This window comes from Lithobates pipiens, unplaced genomic scaffold, assembly GCF_037356315.1.
Source record: "Lithobates pipiens isolate NorthernLeopardFrog02 unplaced genomic scaffold, aLitPip1_a1.2 Scaffold_27, whole genome shotgun sequence".
NCBI classification, from domain to species: domain Eukaryota; kingdom Metazoa; phylum Chordata; class Amphibia; order Anura; family Ranidae; genus Lithobates; species Lithobates pipiens.
Window position 1 is genome coordinate 126,935,620 of NW_027507788.1, and position 8,250 is coordinate 126,943,869.

Below are 8,250 nucleotides of genomic sequence, written 5' to 3' on the forward strand. Positions count from 1 at the left end.
TTTGTAATCAACTCTTATGCGTCTTGCCACAATGAACGCAATGGGATGTAATGACATTTTACATTTATCATCAAGGGCAAAACGGACTTGCTTTTTAAATGTGCCTCAATAACATCCAAGAGAAGCATACTAATTGGTTGTCGTTGCATTCCTCCTTTCCACTCTTCACTTTAATTTGTAAAAACCCTTTGTCTTGTGAAACGTCAATGTGCTGTAGATGTATGATTAACACTTTGTGCTTAATAATGTTACTTGTTAATATGTTAGTTACGTTTGTGTTGGGGAATGCGAAAATGATCATGACATACCAAAAGTCTGTATTGTAACATGGTATTTGCCATTAAGCTTCAGAACATACATGAAGAAGGAACATTAGAGGAAAAAAAGCCTTAAAGTGGACCTGCTTTTGGTCATTTTAGTTTAGCTCAGTGGTACAGCAAATTCTACCTATGTCATCAACATAATATGAGATGGAGATGGGAGGAACACATGAATAACAATATCTGATTGTTTGTTGGTATTCTGCAGGGAAGATAAATAGTGCATTTCAGTCCTTCCACCATCTGCTACTGAGCCCCACCCACTGAAACTAAGCCCACCTACCATAAATAGCTGCCTTTCCTTCTGCTGCAGACACAAGAAATACAGGGTAGGGTGCATATTCTACATCCCTGCATTGTTTTCCCAATTGCCATAATGAAGGGGGCAGCTGATGTGCCAGAAGGCAGGGTGAGAACTTGTTCTCATGACTCTACTAAAGGATATTGCCTGTCACAAAATTCTCACCATGCTAGCCAAAAAGAGACAATGATTTAGCCTGGACCTTGTATAATGACAAGCTACAGCTGCTACACTATGATATAAATATTATTTCATAGCCTAGTCCGCTATAGTTCTTGGTGGGACTTAGTGAAAATGAGCATAGTTGATCAAACTGGGTGTGGAACAAATGCAGACTGTGCTGTATTTTTGATTACATTATTTAATATAATAGCCTTCTTTATATAAGAAGGCCAAATAAAATGTTCAGGGATTCTGCAATTGTAAACTGCATACAAAGTGGTATTATTATCATAGACATTGTGCACTTTTTGACATATTTTCTGGGTGTTACAATAACTATAAGAGTCTAAACACTTTATCTGGTATACAGTGCTTTTCTACTGAAATTCTTTAAGGTATCTGGAAATTATATATTGTATAGAAATATAATTTTAAATCACATAAAGAGGGTAAAAACATTTATGAACTCCAGATTAAGTGTTAATGTAGGCATTGGGTTAGCAATGTCTGATTCTGCCAAAATCAGATCCCTTCAATAGACTGACAGAGTAGTCAGGACAGAAGAAGGTGATGAACTGGGTAGGGTAGTTTCACCGATAGTCTGTTGCTTCCCAACGGTAGAAGTGAAATTGAGAATATCTGCTTTACATATAGAGTATTAAGGGGACAAATCCATGAATTTTTAAAGGGGAAAAAATATTTTTTGTGGTCACATGTGGTAGATGTATAAAGGTGTTTGGTGTTACTAGTTGCTTGTTCAATACAGAGGATGTCCTCCTACACACAGATGTTTTCAATATTACAGATATGTCATTGTATCGGCACAGCATCAGTATGGCAGTTGAAGGTTCACATCGTAAAGTTACATGTTTTTACTCAGCTAAAATGTAATAAACATGGTAGGGTATGGTGCTACAAAGGCCTATCGCCTTTTTCTGCCATTTCAAATTTATTTCACCTTTATGCTACAACAGTGTAGTTGCAAAATGATGTTCCACTACAACTCCCATATTGTAGTAAGTGAGGCAACTGGCAACTCTAACATCTGTCTCTAGGAAATCTTTTTAGTAAATCCTTATTGTTCTGTAATACCATCCACCATTTACAGTTTATCACTCACTGAAAATTGACAGCACGGTGTGAAAATGTACAATTCAACCCTAATATATCCCTAAATCTGAGCCAAACATCCATGTACTGTAACTTGTGCTGACTTCTTTTTGGGGCAAGGACAGTTCATAAGCAGATTTTTTATCTTGCTTTCCCTATGGGTATTGAATTGAGTTTTCGCCACATACTAAGATTATACAGTACATTACTTACTTAGCCTGCCAGCAAGCCGACTGATCTATGTGCACTCTTATTTCTGAGAAGATGAAAAATTCTTACATATCAATTATATTTCCCTAATATTTTAAGAAATGTACAGTATTGTACAGTAATTGCATCAGAGATACATTAGCTATATTCATTAAAATGTTTAGATTTATGTACAGGCGACATTAGATGATGAAATCAAAGTAGATGATGTAACAGGGAAAACATACTCATGCATACTAATGCAGCCAATATCTTATATATTCAGATCAGCCAATATTGTGTCCTTTAGCAGTTGATCATAAATGTTTTTTATGTGACCAGCAAAATACTTTCTGTTGTCCAGTGTTTAGAAAGTGTAGTTGTTTTTTAATTTGTTGTATGGTTACAAACTTCTTCACATAAGTCATCCCATTAATGAGACTGGCTGACTTCTAGATGTAGAAAATACAGGTATTTGCTCTGCTTTGGCCCTCTGAGCTGTAGTTAGCTTTATTGCCATATAGTGAAACTCACTACAATTTAACCAAACTCAACCAAATTGCCAATCATCTCTATGGTGACTGCACAGACTGTTCACTTGGTCCTTCAGGTTAATGTAATCTCTATATTCTATTCAGCTTTTATAGTAAATTGTACCCAAAGGCCAGTTAACAGTATTTTGGTCTTTACAAGTGTCAATGGTCCCTTGTATTGGCAAGATGACAAGGCCACGTGTGAGAGTGTGACATCGCAAAATAAACCTGATGATGTCACAACATTTCTGACATGATGTTATCATTTTTACGAGGATGGACAGCCTCAATATACAATTACTACAGTAATTCATGCTTGTAACAGAGGTCATTGGACACCTCCTTTAATACCCCATAAAAAACAAAAAACAGAACTATTACCATAGCACTGTGGAGTGTCAGATCAGGTCCCTCACTGGCTGCATGGTCACTGGGTAATGCAGAACAAACACCAGTATATATTTATGTTAGAGTTTTGTAGATGCAGACCCAAATTTTGTGATAGAAAATCCTTGGAATCAAGATCAGTGTGTGTTTTACTTTTTTGTTAAGACCATGACTATACCACTGTTGATTTAATTGTTGAAGTTCTCACTCCATTCACATACAAATGTGATCTGAAGTTATGTAAAACTGCAACAGGACAATAACATGTGAGTGGATATTCAATTAAAAAAGGGATACTGATGTTTAGCAATACCATGGAATTGATTGAAGTGGCATTTTAATTTTGTTATGTAATAAATGGAGATGATAGGGGCACTTTTTAAAGAAAAAAAGTCATAGATAATAAAAGAATTAATAAAAGCACTCTAACAACTTCATTGTGTTATGTTTTTGTTTCTTTCACAAATTACATGAAGACAGGTCTGTAAACATTGTAGAAAATGAGTGACTGTTTTGCTTATAACAATTTGTAAAATTTACTGTCCTAGATACCACCCTCCTCATATAATTGAGTAAGAGTATAAAGTACCACTACTCATACAATAAAAAAACTGTAAACAGTAAAAAAACACACACATTCACTGTTCACTGTCACATTATCCAGTAATGTAACTCCATGCCAACCATGCTGCCCAACGCTTGCAGACCCATTGAAAATAAAAAGCCACCTTCTGATGAATACACAATGACAAGTCCAGCAGATGACAGCTCATTTACTGTATTACATAAAAAGTGAAGCGATATCACTCACTAAATATGGACATGACTATTTTGGGGAAATTACGTCATATGCATCCCAGTGGTATCATTGAACAAATATTGTCATGTCTATATCAGTCAATGATGTTACCAGGGACACCCCCCCCCCCCCATTGTTTATTTCAGCTGTCATCTGCCAGACCTGTAATTTAGCTGATGTGAAGCAACTGGATCACATGTAAGCCAGCAGGCGATTTGTTTTTCTTTTGAAATGTTGGGCATTGTGACTAATGTAGATCTACAATGCTGGATGACATGATTGACAGTGGATGGACATTTTGGGTATTTCTTTTATTAGAGGATTGGCTGTTTACATTTCTTTTGTGTGAATGATTTGGGGTACTATGTACACCTTACCCATTTTTATAGTGTGGACTGGTATCTGGGAGACCCCTTGTTAAAGGATCTTCCAGATTCTGATAAACTCCCTGCTCATAGACCCCCACAACTCCTGGACTAGGGTTGTTGGAAGAGTCCTTTGTCCTTATCAACATGAGAAAAAGGTGCTCCGCCAGGGTCCCCCCCCCCCAACACAAGGGGTCACCCATTCAGTGCAGTATCATTAGATATTTAATAATAATAAAAAGCCAAATACACACTTATAGGAAAAAAGGGTAAAAACCGCATGTAAATAGCCATATACAAGAAGACAGGAGCAACGAGAGACCACGGTCGGCATGCTATCACTGGATGGGAAGCCAAATAAATGCTGCTGCCTGACTCATCCACCTTACCAATTGCTCAGTGTCTGTCAGTGACTGCCACCCCTCCCTGCCAATCCCTCCACTGGCTTCCAATTGCCAAGTGAATTACATTCAAAATGCCAACAACAACATATAAAGCCATTCACAACTCTGCCCCAAACTACATCTCCAATCTTGTCTCCAAATATTACCCAAACGATCTTCTCCACTCCTCTCAAGATCTCCTGTTCTCTACTTCTTTTGTCTCCTCCTCTCATGCTCATCTCCCATCCTCTGGAACTCTCTACCTCAATCTGTCTGGCTATCTCATACTCTGGCCACCTTAAGCAATCCCTGAAAACTCATCTCCTCAGGGAAGCCTATCCCATTTTCAACTAATAATTTAACGTTTAACTCTCCTTCGGCTCATCGCCCCACAGTTTTTATCTTTTGTACCACTTACCCCACCCTATTAGATTGTAAGATCTTATGAGCAGGGCCCTCTTAATAGGGATGAGCTTGATGTTCGGGTTGAACATAAGTTCGACTCGAACATCAGATGTTCGCCCATTCGCCGAAAAGTGATGGGGCATTCCACGGTGCTCGAACTTGCAGCGAACGCACCCCCCAAGATCGCAGTGCATTGCTGTATGATGATTGGCCAAAGCATGCACCTGACCTGCATGCTTTGGCCAATCACAGTGCTCTCTGCGAAGAGAGCTATAATTGGCCAAAGGCAGGGTGCCTTTGGCCAATCATAGCTCAGGGGGACTAAGTCCATGCCACACACTATATAAGGCTGCTTACACAGTGGCTATTTGTAGTGTTTTTTGGCATGGAAAGACAGATAGCTTAATTTAGATTAAGCAGGCAGGTTATTCAGTTAGTGGCAGTGTATTTGATATATATATATATATATATATATATATATATATATATATATATATATATATATATATATAGTCAGCCTAGTATATATAATTAAATTAAATATTTAGCATAGACTATATATTCAGTGTTTACTCAATATTCAGTCAGTGCAGGCAGTGTAGTAATATATATACAGTCTTATATATATATATATATATATCCAGTGTAGCCTATATCTACAGTGCATTCTGTGGTGTACGGTTTCTAATACACTTCAGGCGGTATAGTAATATATATGTATAATATAATATATATGTAGCAGCTGCTGGAATTTGATTTGGGCCTGTACTCTGCTAATGAACCCCCCCTTGAATTGACTCAGTCCCCTTGACACAGCTGTGGTACAACACAATACAGTACAATATAATGTAATGCAATATACCTGTATTGTAACCTCAGGATCCTCTGGCTCCACCTGCTGGGAGAAAAACAACACTCTACACAAGCTGGATACTTAACCAGATATATTTTACTGTAAATATATTGCAAAGGTGGTTACAGTAATTGTGCTGTCAACCCTACATAGGACGACAGTACAATGAATTTCAACATAAACGATTAAAAACAATATATATATATATATATATATATATATATATATATATACACCTGGGAGCTCCCCCTACTTTTAAAGCTATGCCTGAGATCTCACTTGAAGTACTTAGTCTTTGATCTTCATGTCTTCGCTAGCTAAAGTAACTCTTTGTAATCCACAGATTAAAGTAAGTTAAGTTGAGGTAAAGGTGCTCCTGGTGTAGCTTCAGTAACTATGTTGCAACACTTATAAACATCAGAGTAGATAGGCCTCAAACCTGCTCAGTGTCAGTTACTTGGCTCCTCCTTTGTGGAACTATAAATCCCAGGTGAGGCCTGTGTATGAGTCTATCTGCGTGTAAAAGTTAACAAACTGTGGGTTGTGACCCACTCACCAACTGGATTGGAACTCTGTGTAGTAGCTTCAGCTCCGGTGACTGCAGCTTGCTCTTCCGTCAACTGGCTCCGTCACTCAGTTCTGCTGTGCTGGGTGAACCCGTTCTTCCGATGCTCAAATGAGTGTCTCTGGATGTCTCCAATCCAGTCACTGTTTCTCTTGCACCATCAGGTCACTCACACAAGCTGTAGAAGTTGCAATCTGTGATTACTGTGGGCCCCTGGTAACGGGAGGCCTCCGCACAGATCCTCATAGGCTGGCCACGCGATCCCAAAAGAGCTAAAATGGCTGATTGGGTTCCTTTTATGTCCTACCCAGCATGCAGTGCAAGAGAGGGTGCCCATGGGTAGGTCACCAAGCATCCTGGGTAAAAAGGTCAACCTTCAAATGTAAATAATCTGTCACTTCCCATATTCAGTTCAATGGTTGAAAACAACAGTTATCCCTTTGCACTTTCTGTATTTGACTGCTAGATGGCGCCAAATACTAAGCTATATAATTTTCCATAGGCTTGCATTGTAAACCATTAACATCACATTAATAGGCAAAAATATGTCCACGCTACATATATATATATATATATATATATATATATATATATATATATATATATATATGTGTTTTTTTTACAAAAGGCAAATCCTCTTTGAACTGCAAGTGGACCTGGAAGTGCAGTCACTGTAGATATGAGGGGAAGATCTGAAATGAGGGGAAGCTCTGCTGATTTTATCATCCATTCATGTGTAAGCTAAAATGCTGTTTTTTATTTTCCTTGCATGCCCCCCTTGGATTTACATTGACTGCAATTCCAAGTGCACTTATAGTGATAAGTGGATTTGCCTTTTCCTAAATAACCCCCATAGTCTCATATATATATATATATATATATATATATATATATATATATATATATATATATATATATACTCTGCATTATCCGGTGTAGCCTATATCTACAGTGCATTGGTGTACTGTTTCTAATAGGTCGTGTGTGTGTGTGTGTGTGTGTGTGTGTGTGTGTGTGTGTGTGTGTGTGTGTGTGTGAATATATATATATATACTCTGCATTCAGTGTAACCTAGATCTACAGTGCATTCTGTGGTGTACTGTATCTAATACACTTCTGGTGGTGTACACAGTGTACAATAAAGTGCAGCCGTAGTACAGTTTCTACTACTTTTATGGTATCTAATACAGTGTATACAGTTTCTAATACACTTCTGGTAGTGTACACAGTACACAATACAGTGCAGACATAGTACAGTTTCTAATAAAGTGCAGGCGGTGGACGCAGTATTTAACACAGTGTAGTGTGGTGTTGCAAAAAAAAAATACATCATGTCTGGAAGGACACCAAGAAGAGGCAGTGCTCACAGGCCACTAAAAGAGGGCAAGCACCCTCTGTGTCTACAATCAACAGTGGTGGTCGTGGACAAGGTGCAGTCTCTGCAGATTGCCGTGGGGCATGCTTGTCCTTTTTTCTGCTGCTGGCCATGTAATTGAGCCACAACATGCAGAAAAGTTGGTGGAGTGGATAACAAAACCATACTCATCCTCCTCATCATCGGTCACCTAGGCTCAGAGCAGTTTGCCTTCCAACACAGCTGCCAAAGTGACCTATTCCACAGGCTTCTTGTCCACAGTCACTTCTCCCATAGCCCCAACATAATGCACAGAGAATTATTCGAACGCAGTGTAGAGTACACGCCGATGGAGGATGCACAGAGATTTGAAGGCTTTGAAGGAGTAAAATGAGCCTAGAGAGAGGGGGTGCCCAAGAAGGACAATAGACTGTCAGTCATGTTCCCCCAGCTGCAGCATACTTCCAAGTTTGCTCCAGTGATGAGGAGGGAGGGGATGATGAGGTCACTGACTGTACTTGGGT